Source organism: Bison bison, unplaced genomic scaffold (genome assembly GCF_000754665.1).
Source record: "Bison bison bison isolate TAMUID 2011002044 unplaced genomic scaffold, Bison_UMD1.0 scf7180017864108, whole genome shotgun sequence".
In the NCBI taxonomy this organism is placed as follows: Eukaryota; Metazoa; Chordata; class Mammalia; order Artiodactyla; family Bovidae; genus Bison; species Bison bison.
The window spans coordinates 9,176,829-9,195,833 of record NW_011494680.1 but is presented as its reverse complement, the minus strand read 5'-3'; the positions used below and the strand labels follow the sequence as shown (position 1 = coordinate 9,195,833).

Here is a 19,005-nt window from a genome sequence, read left to right as displayed (position 1 = left end):
TTTTCCACAACCATCTTTAGTATCTTTCTTTTCAGATGCCTTTCCTTCTGCAAACAAACTTGCCAGGTCTCTCCTACTTGCGTGTTTAAATTTTTTTTTTTTAATAAAAAATTTAAACCTGAGGCATCACCAAGGCATCTTTTGGAGCATTCTTGGGAGGCGCCATCTTGTCCAACTTCATGTTATCCTGCAACTCATTCCTGAAAATTTTAATTAAAAGTTTTCTCACTTGCTCTCACTGTCTCATCAGCGTATGTGCCTTTCACCTTCTCTAGCTTTGTGGATCAATTCCAGCGTGTCTCGTTTCTCCCAGTATTTCATCTCCTATCCCCGGTCTGCAGTGATCCACACTTACACTTCTTTCTAGAGTTTATCCACGTTGTCCATTCCCCAAAGTGCATTGATTGACATTCTCGAGATTTCCTCCTTTTCAGGTGCCGACCATCCGTCTCGCCTTCCTGCTCCTCCAGGCCCTGTGTTCCCAGGGCATGCAGGCTGCTGCTCTTTCCAAGAATTGTATCAAACCTGCTTGATCTCGGGGCTCTCCTTCGACTGGGGATTTCTAACTCACTCTGAAAGTCTGCCTGTTGTTCAGAAGTTCAGCTAATGTATTTTTAAAGCTTTGCCTTGAGACTTCATCTTTGACCCATTGTGAAGTGTGTTGTTGTTTAGTTTCCAGCTGGCCTCTACTGATGAGGTAGGAGAGAAGGGATCAGCTCGGCTTTCACTTTTTAATAATCTTTATTTGTTTTTGGATGTGCTGGGTCCTTGCTGCTGTGTGCATTTTCTCGAGTTGCGGCGAGTTGGGCTACTCTCTAGTTGTGTGTGTGGGCTTCTCCTTGGAGTGGCTTCTCTTGTGGATCACGGGTTCTAAGCCCATGGGCTTCAGTAGTTGTGACTCCCCAGCTCTAGAGCACTGGCTCCGTAGTTGCGGTGCACAGACCCAGTTGCTCCTTGATATGCTGGATCTTCCTGGACCAGGGATAGAAACTGTCTCCTGCACTGGCAAGAGGATGCTTTACTGAACCACCAGAGAAACCCCGATTTGTAAATTTTTCTATTGAAGTGTACTTGAATTACAGTGTTGTGTTAGTGACTGCTGTATAGCAAAGAGACTGTATTATATATACTGTATATACATTTTTTCATGTTCTTTTCCGTAACCGTTTATCACAGGATATTGAATATATTTCCTTGTGCTCTAGAGTAGGACCTTGTTTAATCATTTTTTAAAATCCTTCACAGTTTGATTCAGTCTCTTTTACAGCCCCCTTCCCTGTTACTGCTTGCAGTAGAAACCCTATTTCCAGACTAAGTTACTGTCCCACACCACTCTCTGAATAGTACCTTGGGTCTTGCTGGCTTTGTAATGTTTGCTTATATTTAGAATTCTTTGACAAAGAGTTGTTTTGTTTTGTTTTTAGGTTTCCCAAATAATGGTTGCAAAGTCGTTTTAAGGCTATTATATTTCTTAGAATAAAATTTATTTGAACAAAATTGTATTTGAAGTTATGGAAATTTGATAAAGAGTGATGATTCCAAGAGAAAAAATATAGACAAAAATGAAAAGAATGATGAGGTCGGTGTCCACAGTTTGGGTTCCTGACTATGGGACCAAGTGGCCCCCAGCCACACCTGGAGAATGTGTGATGATGCCATGGTCAGTTCTCACTCAGGTTCATTTGCTTTGAGATTGTGAGTAAGTTTTTTCATGTTTTCTGAGTTTCTTTTGAACGGGGCTAATAATGATTCAATTGCAAAATGCCTGTGGAAAGAAGATCTCATATCTGCAAAGGTTTTCTTGTTTTGTTTTGTTTTTAAGAAAGATAATTAATAACAGCCTGGCATGAAGTTTCACAGAATATTATTACAGTATTTAATCTGAGAGAACAAATACATCTAATTGAGGCTTATTAAACAGAGAAGAATAAAAACTTCTTCTTTTGGAAACCAAAATACATTCAATGAAAATTATTAGGTAGCAAATTTAATGCAAACAATTCCATTTTATTATAACCCTTTGAATTTACATTGTACTTATTTCTAAATTCATAGAATTTAATTGATTTGTTTTTTACAAAACCAACATATAATCATCCAGTAAAATCTACTGGTTTTAGGTTGGTGCAAAAGTAATTGCAGTTTTCTGTTGTTGAACTTTACCATTTGATACTGGAATACATTCTTAAATAAATGTGGTTATGTTATGCATAATTTTAATGCACATTTGTTGCTTTATTTTTTTTGCTAACAACAAGACACTACTTGTTTATTTTATATTTATTTTGTACTGGAGTGGGGTGCCATGGCCTTCTCCGATATTTATTTTAGACTATATAAATGATGTTAGACAAAAAGCAAATTTGAGCGATCTTTTTATTCAGGTTCAAAATGGGTTGTAAAGCAGTGGAGACAACTCACAACATCAACAACGCATTTGGCCCAAGAACTGCTAACAAATGTACAGTGCAGTGGTGGTTCAAGAAGTTTTGCAAAGGAGATGAGAGTCTTGAAGGTGAGGAATGAAGTGGCTGGCTGGCTGTTGGATGTTGACAACAACCAACTGAGAGCCATCAGTGAAGCTGATCCTCTTTCAACTATATGAGAAATTGCGGAAGAACTCAACGTCAATCATTCTATGGTCATTTGGCACTTGAAGCAAATTGGAAAGGTGAAAAAGCTCGGTAAGTGGATGCCTCCTGAGCTGACCGAAAAAAAAAAAAATCGTTGTTTTGAAATGTCTTCTCTTATTCTATGTAACAACAATGAGCCATTTCTTGATCAAATTGTGATGTGTGATGAAAAGTGGATTTTATATGACAACCAACCAGCTCAGTGGTTGGACTGAGAAGAAATTTCAAAGCACTTCCCAAAGCCAAACTTGCACCAAAAGAGTCACGGTCACTATTTGGTGGTCAGCTGCTGGTCCGATCCACTATAGCTTTCTGAATCCTGGAAAAACCGTTACATCTGAGAAGTATGCTCAGCAAATTGATGAGATGTACTGAAAATTGCAATGCCTGCAGCCAGCACTGGTCAACAGAAAGGACTCAATTCTTCTTACGACAACGCCCGACCACACGTCACACAACCAAGGCTTCAAAAGTTGAATGAATTGGGCTATGAAGTTTTGCCTCATTGCCATATTCACCTGACCTTTCACCAATCAACTACCACTTCTTCAAGCATCTTGACAATTTTCTGCAGGGAAAATGGTTCCACAACCAGCAGGATGCAGAAAATGCTTTTCAAGAGTTCACTGAATGCTGAAGCCTGAATGCTACAGGGAAAAAAAACTTATTTTGTTGATGAAAATCTGTTGATTGTAATGCTTCCTATTTTGATTAATAAAAATGTGTTTGAGCCTAGTTATATTGATTTAAAATTCATGGTCCAAAACCACAGTTACTTTTGTACCCACCTAATAAATGAATCATAGAATAATACTTATCTTTATTAGGTTTGTATATGTGTTTATAATTTGTAACATGAAATTTCACCAGTTAAAATGCTACCTGTTTCTTGCTTTGAGTGGCATTTTAACCTTTGGAGGGATCATTCCAGAATTACAATCCCTTTCTCTGTACTACTTTTTTTTTTTTTTTAGGCTTTATGCCATAGTTTATTCACCTGCAAAGTGGGGTCAAAAGGTATTTTAAAATAAGATGATTATGGCAAATTTCTTAGCACAGTGCTTGGCAAACAGGAAGCACTAGAAAACCGCATAGATGTCTATACCCCTTATTCCTGGTGTTTGGGAAGACCTGTTGCTGACTTCCCTCTTAGCTCGCAGGCAGCTGGTGTCTGGGGAAAGCCCTTGGTGGTGGGCCTCACACTGGGGTCCTTGAACTCCCTCTGTCCTTGCGAGACTTGTGAAAATGCACTTTTCTGGGCTCTACCCACCCGTCCCCACCCCCAGCCACAGAATCAGAATATACCAGAGTGATCCTGGAATCTCTTCTTGAGAAAACCACTCTAAGTAAAATCAGAGCTTATTAAAATTCATGAATCATTGGTCTGACAATCCGTATTCTCAAGGATGCGATTTCTGTGTGCCTAGCGTGATTTGGTTCACCTGCTGCTATCCCTGGGGTATTGGAGGCACTATGGCTATAATTCTAGTAATGTTACTCTCTGTGTCTGGGTGCCCTACAGCTACTGGGGACACAGGAAAGTATCTAAGTCTTCCTCCTTTCCTACTGTGTATCTGTGTACTGCTGTGTATGATTGATTACCTGGTGTCTCAGAGGACTTCTCTGTGGCTCAGTGGTAAGGAACGTGCCTGCATTGCAGGAGACTCAGGTTCGGGAAGATCCCCTGGAGGAGGGTATGGCAACCCACTCTAATGTTCTTGCCTGGAGAATTCCATAGACAGAGAAGTCTGGCGGGCTATAGTCCATGGGGTTGCAAGAGTCGGACATGACTGAGAGACTTATACTTTCACACTTCTCACTTTTTCACAGGTTCTTAGGTTATTGTTTTAACTTGCATAACTTGTGTGAGTATGTTTTGTTTCCCTCACCAGATTTTAAATTCTTTGAAGACAGAGCGAATGGCTTGTTTCTTTAATATTCTGAACCAGTGCTTTGTTCAGAGCTCTGAGGACAGTAGGTATCATTAAGTGCATTTTAACAGACTGGTTTCCTCATTCACATACCCAGTTTTGGAAGAGCAAGAATGCCCTGGGAACTCTGCGGTAATGCAGGGACTGGACGTCCATGTATAGGTTACCTAACGAGACACGTGGACACAGCTCAGTCAGCCCTTGTGCAGGGAAGGGGCCATGCTGGTGGGGCCTTATTAGCATCCAGGGGAGACTGTGATTAATTAAAAATATTAGTGATCATCAGTGCCTGCGAGTCAGGGGAGATGGTTACTCAGCATCTTCTCTAATTATAACTGAAATGCACTCCCCCTTAAATTTGCCTATATTCCAATCACCTTAATATATGATTATTCCAAGAAAATCTTAGAATAAAGATGATAATAATAATTTGCTCAAGCCAATTAGCATTTCCTAAAAACCCAAGGCTGCTTTAGTTTTATCTGCTTAAAAAAATTATACTTTTTTCTTAAGATGGTAGTGTGTGTGTGCATGTGTGTGTGTTGTGTGTTTAGTGTGTATATAAGTGTGTGGACCTTAGCAAGGCTACCAGATTTTTAGCACTAATGAAGGGGGAGCATATTCCATTAATATGTGCTAATTAGTGCATGGCTTTTAGCTACAACCATGAAAACCGAAATCCTGTTCCAGACGTAAGGTTTTATATCCTTATGGTAACTGCCTGTCAGTGATCAGTAAATTAGTAAGTTTGCTTGTGTTGAAGTTAGTTTTTCACTGAATGTTTTATATGAAGTTTTGCTGAAGGAAAGCGTTAGAAGCTGCCGTATGAGATCTTGCATTACCTTTGTTTATAGAAATGCCCTCTCTGTGAAGATGTGGGTATGCAGTTTCATTTAGAACTTAGGCAAGGAGGGGATTCTGGCTTCTCTGAGAAGCTGGCACTCTTATTTCTTCATGAAAATAGGAACTGCATAACTGACGGCGTCTGCCTTTTTGTTTGGTTGCCAAAAACTCAGAGCTAAATTTACAGCTGAGCTGTTCCAATTATGTGGAGATTTAACAGCTGAATATCTGTGTTCTTTTATCACCTAGTCTTGACATTGTTCTCTTATTTTTTCAGACTCCCCTACCTGGAGTCCTTCATGGAAAAATGTGGAATGAATACATTAATAACACAAATAAAATAGGATAGTTGCATTGTCATGAAGAACAAAAAGATATTGAACAAATCATAGTATCTCAATTTTCATCTGCAGGAAAAGCACCATAATATTTTCCTACCTGCTTCCCAGGAGGGCATTGGGGATTGATTTAGGGCAACTCAACTGTAGGGAACAATACTTATGGTATTTTTGTAGAGAAGGTCCAAGCTTTAAAGCCTGAGCTGTATTTGCTTTGAGGATTCAGGCATGTCATTAGGGTATGTGGGACAGGACAAGAGGATGAGCAGGATAAGAAGATCAGAAAAGAAGCCATCCTCAGTAATGGGAAGATTAAGGTGAGCTCAGTTGTTGTCTGGGATCAGTGAATCCCCATCAGCTGGTGGGATGATCTCATTTATGTATGCTAGCCCTTTCATGCCATCCTTATGGCAGGGCCCTGGGGAGAGAAAGTACAAGAACGATTTTCCCAAAATTTCTATAAGATACAGAGAATATAAGGGACCTTTTGTATCCAAGGAATAGTACAAAACATAAATCTACCCTCACTGCCCCATTTCATCACCTCCTATTTCTGTTTCAACCAGCTCATTCTCTTTTTTTGACTTGCCAGATTGTCCCTGGTTGCTCTACAGAAATACTTTGCTAAGTTCCATGATGGCCTTCTACGAGCCAAGTCCATGGTCTTCTCTTTCTGGCCTCTGGGATATGGCAGTGCTCTTGACTTCCTCTTAGAAATTCTTCCTGTTAACTTTTGGGGACACCATCCTGTACCCCTCTGAATGTCTCTCCTCCCTTCTTTCTGATTCCCCTGATGAAGCCCACACTCCAGGATTGGAGAGAAAGAGAGTCAGCCCTGAAACTTGTCCCCTTTCCACAGTACACTCGTTAGGATTGTGTGTATCCTGTTTGACAGGTTCTATACATGGTGACTTGGAATAACAATGTAGGTTAATTCTTTATTTTTTTTTAAATAGAATATACTCATATCTAATAGATCAAATTTGCACTTTGAGATGCCTCATTCAATAGGAGAAAAAAGGAACTAGCATGTGGAGAACTGCACCCAAATCTAGATACTCCTCTCAGCATTTACAACCTATCCAGTCATCCATTCCCGGCTAACATACCACCGAAATTCTGATGACTTTAAATCTGCATCTCCATTCCAGTACTTTCTCCTGAGTTCTAGATGGGTACTCCCAACTGGATCATAATGATTGAATATCCCTCCAGAACTCAAACTCAGGCTCCTTACCTTTTTTTCCTGTGAATATGCTTCTCCTTCCATCCTCCCCCACCCACCTGAGTTGGCCCAGATTCGTTCTCCCTCTGTATACCCCACGCTTGGCCAGAGCTGCTTGTATTTCTATACACATTTTAGAGATCTGTCCCTTCCTCTAAATCAATGGTCCATCACCCTTTGGTGAGTATCAAATTCCCCTTCAGGGCTTGTCACAAAGTAGATGGCTGGGTGTCATTCTCAGAATTTCTGATTCAGTGTGTCCGGGGTGTGCTGAGCATCTACATTTTTAACAGGTTCCCAGGGATCCAGTGTTGATGGGTGATGGACTGGGAGAGTGTGAGTCACATTGGAGAATCTCTGGTTTACATCTCTGCTAATTTGTGCCTTAGTCTTTTCTCTGATCCTTTCTCACCCGTTCTGGGTGGTGGTCCCCTGCTTTTCATTTCCCATCTCACAAAGCTCCAGTGCGTCCTCTGTACCAGTGCTGTCCAGTAAGACTTTCTGTAAGGACAGGAATTACACCCTGTGTTATCTCTACAGTAGTCATTAATCACATGTGGCTTCTGAGCACTTAAGAGGTGCCTACTGCAACCGAGGGACAGAGTTTTTAATTATTAAATTATTATTAATTTTCAACATGTGTAGCAGTTACTGGATTGGATACTACAACTTTATATTGTTGCAAAACTCTTCCAAGACAAGAATCCAATCATAATTCTTCTTCGTTTCAAATACTTGGATGGTCCATATTGTCCACAGACTAAAGACAGACTATAGTGTAATCCAAACATGTTCAGCTCTGAAACCAAGAGGACCTGATTCGAACATTGACTCCAATACTTAATAGCTATATTACTTTAGGCAAGTGAGTTTACCTTTGATTCTAACGATCATAGCAAGTGATCAATAAAAAGAACTGATTAATTATAATGAGAAATTGATAATCATTAATGAAAAATGGTAGTAACAATCATCATTGTCCCAAACTCCTTTGTAAGGTATTACAAGTCCCTTTACAATTTAGAGCTTGCTTGCTTTTAATTTTAATTTTGATGTGCCTTATCTTTTACCTTAACTTCCAGACTCTCTAAAGTGTTTTCATTTTCCCAAATGCTTTCATCTAATCCATGCTTTTGTGCCTTTGCTGGCTACCCTGGTGTACACAACTTTTCTTTCTCTTAAGCCTCAGGGGTTATCTTATCTATGAAATCCTTCCATTTTGCCCTGTCATGTCAGGGAGTGCTGACTACCCCCTCCTTTGTGTCTGAACAATGCATAGCTTCTATCACAGCACCTGTCAGCTTGAGTGCACAGATCTGTCCCCACATATCTCATCCTCCTGTACTGTGTTTCTAGAAACCATTTCATTTCCACATTCCCAGGACCTGGCATATCACCCACTGAAGGCACTAAAAATTTGGTCCTGAGCAGCTGTGTGACCTTAGTGAGACGCGTCAGCTTTCTAATCTTTTTCAGTGGGAGACTGGAGTCCCAAGGGTTGGAATCCTCCACCTCTACCACACCCAGCGTTCAGTGTCTTCTGTACAGATGTTTTATCTTAAAATTCTGCTGCATTTCACTGATGTGTGTGTGTTGCTCAGTTGTGTCCAACTCTCTGTGACCCCATGGACTATAGCCTGCCAGGCTTCTCTGTCCATGGGATTTTCCAGGCAAGAACACTGGAGTGGGTTGCCATTTCCATCTCCAGAGGATCTTCCTGACCCAGGGATCAAACAGTTGGCTCTTGTGTCTTCTGCATTGGCAGTGATTCTTTACTACTAGCACCACTGATGCGTATTTTTTTTTTTTTGGCCCCAAGAAAAAGAAATACTGAGCTTTTTCAGAATGAGAATAAAGATTAAAAATGATGACTTTCCCCCCTTGTTTTAGCTCAAGTAGGCACCTCAGACATTTACAGAACTTTTAAACACTGAAAATAAGAATTCAAAATGAAACCAAAAAGGCAAGGACAGAGCAAAATATTCAGGAAGTACTCAGGAAATCGCAAGGTCCTGGGCATGAGTGGAGGAGAAGACGTGGAAAGCCAGGCTGGCCACATTATGTATAGTAGGGCTACACTGCCAGACTGTGTAGTCTGTTCTTAATTCATCAGGAGCTACAGGAACGTCATTGTGGCTGCAGTGTTTTGGATTCCTCACTTCAGAACAAATAAAGAAGAGAAATATTTTTCAACATTAGATCCTGAGATGACATACTAGGAGACTGAACTGATATGTTGGAAGGAATTGAAATAAGATTAAGGAGACAAATATTGCAACAAATATTCTGGCCTGGGATACTGATTAAATATGGAGGGGAGAGAAAGATGATGAAAAAAGAGCTCTTATTTCAAGTTTGCAAACTGAGAAGGAGAGTGGTACCAATTCCAGGAATGTGAAAGCCACGAAGTTTGACAGGGACTTAATAATAATGTTTTGCAAGAGTACATAGCAGGTTTCTGGAAATTAAGAGAGGGAGGCATCTGAAGGCAAGACTTTTTACTGGGAGTTTGAAAGAGCCAAAGAAAAGATGTAAACAGAAAACCTTTAGTTGAACACCAAGTAGAATCCAGGTGTTAGATTTGAGTAGGACCTCAGAGATCAGCAGATGCTATAGAATCCGCCTTCTACGTGGGACACCTGGGTTCGATCCCTGGGTCAGGAAGATCTCATGGAGAAGGGAATGGCTTCCACTCCACTATTCCTGGCTGGAGAATTCCATGGAGAAAGGAGCCTGGCAGGCTATAGTTCATGGGGTCAACAAAAAGTCGGACATGACTGAGCGACTAATGCTTTCAGAGATCAGCTAGATTAACTTTCTCATTTTCTAGACAAGGAAATTTAATACCCAGACTTCAACGAAGTCTTAAGGAACTTACTTAGATTCTTATATTATGATTTACTCATCTATGAATGGAGGAGGGACTTGAGGCTACTTTTTTTAGCAGATAAATCATAAAGTGATTTTGTTTCTGCCAAGGAAACATTCGGAGAAGGCAATGGCACCCCACTCCAGTACTCTTGCCTGGAAAATCCCATGGACAGAGGAGCCTGGAAGGCTGCAGTCCATGGGGTTGCTGAGGGTCGGACACGACTGAGTGACTTCACTTTTCACTTTTCACTTTCATGCATTGGAGAAGGAAAAGGCAACCCACTCCAGTGTTCTTGCCTGGAGAATCCCAGGGACGGGAGAGGCTGGTGGGCTGCCGTCTCTGGGGTTGCACAGAGTCGGACACAACTGAAGCGACTTAGCAGCAGCAGCAGCAGCAAGGAAACATTTCATCATTATCTTTTTAATTCAACAAGGAGAAGTGATTTCACCTAAAAGACATACTTTCTTGGTTATTTAAAGTGATTTCTTTTTCTTCTTTATTTTCTTTTAATAAGACTATTTTTAGGTCCCGGGTTAAAATGGAACTAGTGACTGCAACATGAAATTAGAGCTTAGAGATGCGCTAAAACTCAAGACCAAGGCTGAACATTTTGGAAAAAATCTGATCTCATCCTTCAGTTTCTTTTCAAGTACTCAGAGCTATGATTCAGTAGCCCAAAGACAAGAAATGAAAAAAAAAAAGCTGACACCCAATGTCCTGAATTGTTGGCAGAACAATGTGGTCTACTCTCCTGGGCCAACATTTGAGAGAAAGATGCATCACAGCTCTGGCTGGACACCTTAGGTCAAGAATCGGTTTATGTACAACTAGAAGTCTGATAGGCAGTACGTTATTGGCAACTTCAGCTTTGTACATGATTCATTCAGTATAGAGTCCCTAAGTATCTTCTGAGATAGAAACTGGAAATTCCAATGGATTCCTTTACATCTCTATTCTTAGAAATTAAAACACAAGAAAACATGTTAGAGAATAAAATAACACAGGAAAGAAACCATCAACAATTAGTGGTTTGTAGGTCTGATTATGAAAGTGAAGCTTTTTTTTTTTTTGGCGTGATGCAAAGCACTGTATCCAAGTTGAAAAGAAAACACATCAGGAGAAAATACTTGCTATATGGGCTGTTAGTAGTTAATATTCTTGACATTCAAAATGGGATGGCAAAGTGGTCAATAACAGAAAATTAGCCCTAGAGAAAACAATGAAGGATATGGATAGATAGACTGCAAAGGAAAAGTAAAAATTACCAAAGACCATAATAATCTCAATATGAATCAAAAATGCAAGATTTGTTCTCTTATTGATGCTTCCTGTCCAAGGGCCAGAGCTAGTAATATCTGGTACAGATTAAGAATAATTAAAATATCCATAATTATATTGGATATATATATATATTGGTTGGGGAAACAGGCATGCTGTGACATGGGGATGGGGTGAGAATAAGCATTATTCAGAGAATTTAGCAATTTAAATCATAATTTTTTAAGGCACACTGTAGCCTTTGTTAATTGGTTTCCATTTTCATATTTTATAAGCAAATATCCTACAGTAAGTCATGTATGACTCTTTGTGACCCCATAGCCCACCAGGCTCCTCTATCCATGGGATTCTCCAGGCAAGAATACTGGAGTGTGTTGCCATTCCCTTCTCTAGGGGATCTTCACCACCCAGGGATCAAACCTGTGTCTCCCGCATTGGCAGGTAGATTCTTTACCACTGAGCCACCAGGGAAGCCGTTGAATCACAGTCTTCACAAATGTGAAATCTCGTGACAGGTGAACTTCTAAGAGCACCCCCCAAGCCCGCGATTTTCTGTCTGCCTGGGGTACAGATCTGTACTGTCCCACCCTTTGAGTGAGGGTGGGACTGTCAGTATGATGGGCGAGCATGCTTGGGATTAGGTTATGGTAGTTGACAAAGGTGCAAAGATTTTGCCGAGCTAATGAAGGTTGCCAGTCAGTGGGCTGAATTAATCAAAGGGAGATTATCCTCAGTGGGCCTGACCTAGTCAGGTGAGCCATTTATTTAAGGATCCAGAGGTAAGTGGTGAGAAGCAACTGCAGATACCCTCATGCTGGCCTTGAGGAAGCAAACTGTCACACGGTGTCACCCACCACATGACAGAGAGTGGCAGCTGGCCTCTGCTTGCTGCAAGTCAGCCCTACAACCACAAGGAACTGGACTCCATCAGCAGCCTTGAACTTGGAAAGGACCCTGTGCCCCAGATGAGACTGTCTCCTTGAAAAGTGTTGTGAAAGTGTTAGTTGCTTAGCTGTGTCTGACTCTTTGCGATCCCATGGACTGTAGCCCACCAGGCTCTCCTGTCCATGGAATTCTCCAGGCAAGAAGACTGGAGTGGGTGGCCATTCCCTTCTCCAGGGGATCTTCCAGAGCCAGGGTTTGAACCCTGGTCTCCCGCTTTGCAGGCAGATTTTTACCAAGGAAGACACCTTGAATGCAGTCTGCAAACCTTGAACAGAGAATCCAGTTGCTCAGACCCTCAGCCTACAGAAACTGTGAGATAATACGTGTGTTTTTTAAAGCTACAGAGTTAATGATTCCACAGTAACAGAAGACTTATACAGCAGTAGAAGAGTGATAGATACTTTGAGTAACTAAGTCTGACTTTGGGATTTATTCTGAGATAGTAATCAGATATTCAAACAAAAGCATACATATAAGGATGTTTGTTTTAGCACTATCTATGGGTGAAAGACAAACAACCTAAAAATCCAGCAACAGTGGACAGAGCTATGGGACTTGGACTCACTTTTCCACCTCCCTCCCCCACAGTTGAGTCAGACCCCTCTGGTACCAAAGCAGATGGTTTCCATTTCCAGCCCGAGGCTGGTAACACCCATGTTCTCACTTTCTGAACTGGGAGGAAGGCTGGGGACAGTTGGTGTGAAGGAGGTCACAGACGCCCACTGCCCTTGCCTGGAGCTCAGAAAATCTTCAAGTATAAATTCATTTCAATTTGCTGTCTGCCTTTAGTCAGTTTCCAGAATCCTAAAGTATTTTTACAGCTTTATACTTTCTTTTACCTTGAGTGGATTTGCTGAGCTCTTAACCTCACCATGGCTGGAAGTTCAAGTCATCTCTTGTTTATATAATAAACAAATCATAAAAAGAGGTCTTAGGGCTGTTGGAAGAGCTTAATGTAAGGCCTAATGTAAAGTTTTGGGTCTGTAAGACCGTTGCTCAGAGTCACATGTGATGGTGTATCCTTGCATGGCCACTTTCTGATTTCTTGATTTTTCTGATTTTCTTTGTACAGGACTGTCCTGGCTGGTTCACTGTGGTCCCTTATAATGTCACGAGGAATATATAATATTCATGTTTGGTCTCTAGCTCATCCCTGTTTTAGGAAGCTAAGTTCTGGCTGACTAGACTGACTGCCTTGCATTCCAGCTGACTGTCATTGTGTAGTTCATATGGAAGATCTTCAGTAGTGGAGATGGATGGTGGGCAAGGAACCAGAAAACCAAGAATTAAACTCATTTCATTAAAAAGAAGATTCCTAACAAGGGAAAAATAAATAAAATGTGCTAGTTAGTAAACCCCACCTGGAGTCTGTTCCCTAAAACCATTCTCTCTCTGCTGATTAAGCATCTCACATATGACTTAGAGGCTACTCAGATGAGTAGATTTTGGTTTAATTAATCAAACTCCAGTAGCATGTTTGCCTGGATTCATGTGGATTGCAAATATCCATTCAATCAGAAACTTATAAATGAAATGTTTAGGTCTTCCAGCCTAAGTTTTATTTTGCCTGAGATGGTTTATGTTTCATTGACTGTTCGTTGTATGCACTGTATCTTCTTCTCTGGCTAGGAGTCCAGGTGTTTGCGAACAAGAGCCCTTCATTGAGTCACCCTTCTCCAGAGCCATGTCTATTTTCTATGAATAAAATAAAATTTAATACATTATCTGGTAATGCCAGGCTTATGAATAGGAATATATAAAGCATAGAAAAGGAAACTGATTTCTGCCAACCTAAAAATACACTGAAAAAAGAAAGGAACTGCAAGATTGTACAAGCTTGGCTGTTCCTACTTTTACTGTTCTTTTTAGCAAAATTGACAGGCAGCTCGCCCATCAGGGAGCTTTGTCCCAGCAGCCAACTCAGTCTCAGGAGTGAGGGTGGCAGCTCAGTGGAATTATCTTCCTGATGCCCTGATATCCCATCAGGGGGATTTGATGGACAGGCGCTGTTTACTGTGAGGGGCTAATGTTACCCTCCTTCCAAATGAATAGTTTAATAAACTAAGCATCCAAATGATGTTTAGGAAGATTCAAATCCTCCAGTCTCAAACTCCCAATTTTTCCACTAGAGAGAAAAACACAGATGGGAATGTAAGGAGAGTATTGGCGGTTTCTTAAAATCCTACAGGTTAAAAAAAAGTCTTAAGGAAAAAAATCTTGATTCTCTATATACACGTTTACTATATTAGTTTTTCTCTTTCTGACTTACTTCACTCTGTATGACAGGCTCAAGGTCCATCAACATGTCTACAAATGACCCTATTTTGTTCCTTTTTATGGCCGAGTCATATTCCATTGTATATATGAACCACATCTTTATCCATTCCTTTGTTGATGGACATCTTATTTGCATGGCAGAAATAGAAACACCGACAGAGAATAAATGTATGGAGATACCAACAGGGAAGGGATGGGGTGGGAAGAATTGGGAGATTGGGATTGATACATATATACTATTGATGTGTGTGTGTGTGCTCAGTCACTCAGTTGTGGCCAACTCTTTGTGACCCCATGGGCTGTAGCCCACCGGCTCCTCTGTCCATGGGATTCTCCAGGCAAGAATATTGGGGTGGGTTGCCAGTTCCTTCTCCAGGGGATCCTCCTGACCCAGAGATTGAACCTGGGTCTCTCACATTGCAGGCAGATTCTTTACCATCTGAGCCACCAGGAAGTCCAGTATGTATAAAATAGATAACTAATGAGAACCTACTGTGTAGCACAGGGAACTCTATTTAATGTACTATGATGACCTGAATGGGAGGGAAGTCCTAAAGGGGGTAATATATGTATATGTATGGCTGATTAATTTTGCTGTACAGCAGAAACTAACACAACACTGTAAAGCAACTATACTTCAATAAAAATCAATTAAAAAAATCTTGCCTGAATTTTATTGCATGCCATAAAATGATTGCTGGTGAAGAGCAGTTTCTCTTCTGTGAAGGGAAGACTATGAGGTTGTCTTTTAGACAGTAGAGGACTGATGCTGTTCCTCAGCATTTAACAAATTTGCAATGAGAGAATAATGACCATGGCAGATAGTGATACTAAACTAAGAGTAAACAATAATGTTGTGAGTCTTGGCGAGCAGAGTCTTTGCTTCCAGCCCCGCTGTTACCCTTGCTCTTTCCTTTCTTTCTTGGCCAATCTTCTTGGAAAACTGGTTTATATTTGCTATTTTTGCTTCTTTCCCTCTCAACGCATAATGAGAGCACTGGGGGTAAGAATACACCATTTATTTTCCACAATTTCAACCTTGGAATAATACACAGGGTTGGTTTTCACTGTGTATCTGGCTTAAGTTATTCCCCCTTTACACTCTTGCCATACAAAATGCTTTCTAATCTCCCGTGTTCTCTGGCCTTTTAACTACTAACACATTCCTATTAATAGATTAGCTTTGATTGTCTCCTAACTGGCAGGTCATACAGATTCTGTCCAAATAAATATAGATTGTATCCAGGTAAATATAGGTCTCCATCTCTGTATTTTTGTTATTAGGGACTTTATTCCCGACTTCAACCCTCACTTTATGGTTTTTATTTTTCCAACCAGATTGGCTATACCATTATTTCAAAAAAATTGGATGATAGAGAAGGCTCAGTTTCTTCTCTGAGGTAAATGCAAATTAGATTCCCCCCCTGATTTTTCACAGAAGAGGGGCTGAATTTTTTGACAATAACATGCAAATGGGAATCACAGTATCCTTTGCTGGGAGGGTCTGCTCCCCGGAGACTCACTGTCTCTCACTTTGTATGTGTCATTCCATCCAAGCCTGGGGGCATTTTGTTGGCTGGTTGCAGGACTCCCTTCCAGAAGGGACTGTCTGATCATGAGCTTGGTTTTCACTGAACAGAAGCTGGTTTGATGGTGGATACAGCTTTTAGGGGCAAGTTCATTGCAATGAAAGTATACTATTACTGATTCTTGCTGAAGTTTGTGTGTTAAAGCAGATCTGTTTCAGTCTACCTCTTGGATAACCTCCCAGTGCCAAAATTCTGGAGGAGCTACCAAGCCTGCTAAGATTGGGCCCCCCCACCCCACTAGAGCATGCAGACCTGGGTCCCCAGGGCAGTTTACAGTGATGCAGGTATCTCCCGTGATGGGCGAGTGGACCTGCAGCGTACCTGACCTCAGCCATCCTGAGGATAAAGCTGCAGATGTGGGATGGAGGCCAAGCCAGGTGTTGGGGTGGGGAGATTCAGGGGGACACAGTCCAGGAGCACAGGGGCTCCAAGGACAGAAGTTCGCTGTTGTTTGACTGGATCAGTCAATCCTTCACACGGAAACGGTTCAGAGCCCCAGGCAGCCCAAGGAGACTTTCCTCTGGAAGATTTTCACGGGCATTCAGGTGGGGCATCTTCTGTGAGAGGATCTGAGCTTCTGCAGCTAGCCCTGTACACACAGAATGGCAGCCTGTTTAGCAAGGCCCTGTGCGGAGCATCTATGCACCCGGAAGAATGCCTGGAATGGCACTGCCGCAGTTACCGTGGGGACAGTTAACTTTGGTGATTGTCTTTCCTACTTGTCAGGAGGATGTTGGGGGCCACATCTTCTGATTTGATTGGGGCGCTCACGCCTAGTCAGCAGGCTCGGCGGGAAGCCACCCAATTACATCTTCCTCCCCAGCCAGTACATGCTCTGAGGAACAACTTTCATTATGTTCCATGTTTCAAAAACACACCCTAGATGATGTAACTTCAGGCCAGACAGTTGAATCCATGATTTCTGTGCTCTTTTCTTTTAGGGAAGACATATTTGGCAAGTCTTCTTTAGTTGAGTGAGAGTCTCAATTCATGGAGCAAAGTATTTATATGTTTTTATGGTCACTTTTTGAAAGGCACCACTGGGATTTGAACCCAGGATCCCCTGTTTACTAGACAGACTCTTTAACCAACTAAGCCAAGGGACCAAAGATGCCATTTGGGTTTCCCTTGTGGTTCAGTTGGTAAAGAATCCATCTACAGTGCAGAAGACCTGGGTTCGATCCCTGGGTTGGGAAGATCTTCTGGAGAAGGGAAAGGCTACCCACTCCAGTATTCTGGCCTAGAGAATTCCATGGACTGTATAGTCCACGGGGTGGCAAAGAATCTGACATGACTTTCACTTTCATAGTCACTTTATACAAAAAATGAAATATGTGCCATCCTGGATAGTAGGGGGATTTAGGGGAGAATGGATACATGTATGGCTGAGCCCCTTCACCTGAAACTATCACAACACTGTTAATTGGCTATTTTGTATCCCAATACAAAATAAAAAGTTAAAAAAAATTTACTTATGTTAATATAGCTGTAGTGTACTCACTGTCATGGCAGTATAGGTTTCCGTGGTGATTACACTCCATTTATAACCATTGTGCCTTTCAATATATTTATATTTATCAGGTAACTTATGCTTTAGAGTTTCCCCTACATTTTGCCATTTGAACTGAGAGTTCCAAAGAAGAGCAAGGAAAGATAAAGTCTAACTCAGTGATCAATTCAAAGAAATAGAGGAAAACAATAGACTGGGAAAGACTAGAGATCTCTTCAAGAAAATCAGAGATACCAAGGGAACATTTCATACAAAGATGGGCACAATAAAGGACAGAAATGGTATGGACCTAACAGAAGCAGAAGATATTAAGAAGAGATGGCAAGAATACACAGAACAACTATACAAAAAAGATCTTCATGATCCAGATAACCACGATGGTGTGACCACTCACCTAGAGCCAGACATCCCTGGAATGTGAAGTCAGGTGGGCCTTAGGAAGCATCACTACAAACAAAGCTGGTGGAGGTGATGAAATTCCAGTTGAGCTATTTCAAATCTTAAAAGATGATGCTGTGAAAGTGCTGCACTCAATACTATAGCAAATTTGGAAAACTCAGCAGTGGCCACAGGACTGGAAAAGGTCAGTTTTCATTCCAGTCCCAAAGAAGGCAATGCCAAAGAAAGCTCAAACTACAGCACAATTGCATTCATCTCACACGCTAGCAAAGTAATGCTCAAAATTCTCCAAGTCAGGCATCAACAGTACATGAACCATGAAATTCCAATGTTCAAGCCGGGTTTAGAAAAGACAGAGGAACCAGAGATCAAATTGCCAAGGAGTACATCAAGGCTGTATATTGTCACCTTGCTTATTTAACTTATATGCAGAGTACATCATGTGAAATGCTGGGCTGAATGAAGCACAAGCTGGAATCAAGTTGGATCATTGAAAAAGCAAGAGAGCTCCAAAAAAACATCTACTTCTGCTTTATGGACTATGCCAAAGCCTTTGGATGTGTGCATCACAATAAACTGTGGAAAATTTTTAAGCAGATGGGAATACCAGACCACCTTACCTGCCTCCTGAGAAATCTGTATGCAGGTCAATTATAACCAGACATGGAACAATGGACTGGTTCCAAATTGGGAAAGGAGTATGTCAAGGCTGTATATTGTCACCTTGCTTATTTAACTTCTATGCAGAGTGCATCATGTGAAATGTCTGGATTTCAAACAAAAGGCTGGATGAAACACAAGCTGGAATCAAGATTACATGGAGAAATACCAATAACCTCATTTATGCAGATGACACTACCCTTACAGCAGAAACTGAAGAGGAACTAAACACCCTCTTGATTAAAGTGAAAGAGGAGAGTGAAAAAGCTGGCTTAAAACTCAACATTCAAAAAACTAAGATCATGGCAGTCAGTCCCATCACTTCATGGCAAATATATGGGGAGACAGTGACAGACTTTATTTTCTTGGGTTCCAAAATCACTGCAGATGGTGACTGCAGCCATGAAATTAAAAGGCTCTTCCCTGCTTATTTAACTTATATGCAGAGTACATCATGAGAAACGCTGGACTGGAAGAAACACAAGCTGGAATAAAGATTGCTGGG

At 41.2% G+C, this 19,005-nt stretch overlaps 1 protein-coding gene and 1 non-coding gene across 2 annotated transcripts in view; both read right to left on the bottom strand.

Annotated features, from left to right (window-relative positions):
• Nucleotides 1-19,005, bottom strand: part of XKR4 (XK, Kell blood group complex subunit-related family, member 4) — a 185,246-nt gene that overhangs the window by 31,380 nt on the left and 134,861 nt on the right. The window lies entirely within an intron of this gene.
• Nucleotides 16,964-17,037, bottom strand: TRNAT-AGU. Its single transcript has one exon. It is a non-coding gene; the product is annotated as a tRNA-Thr (tRNA).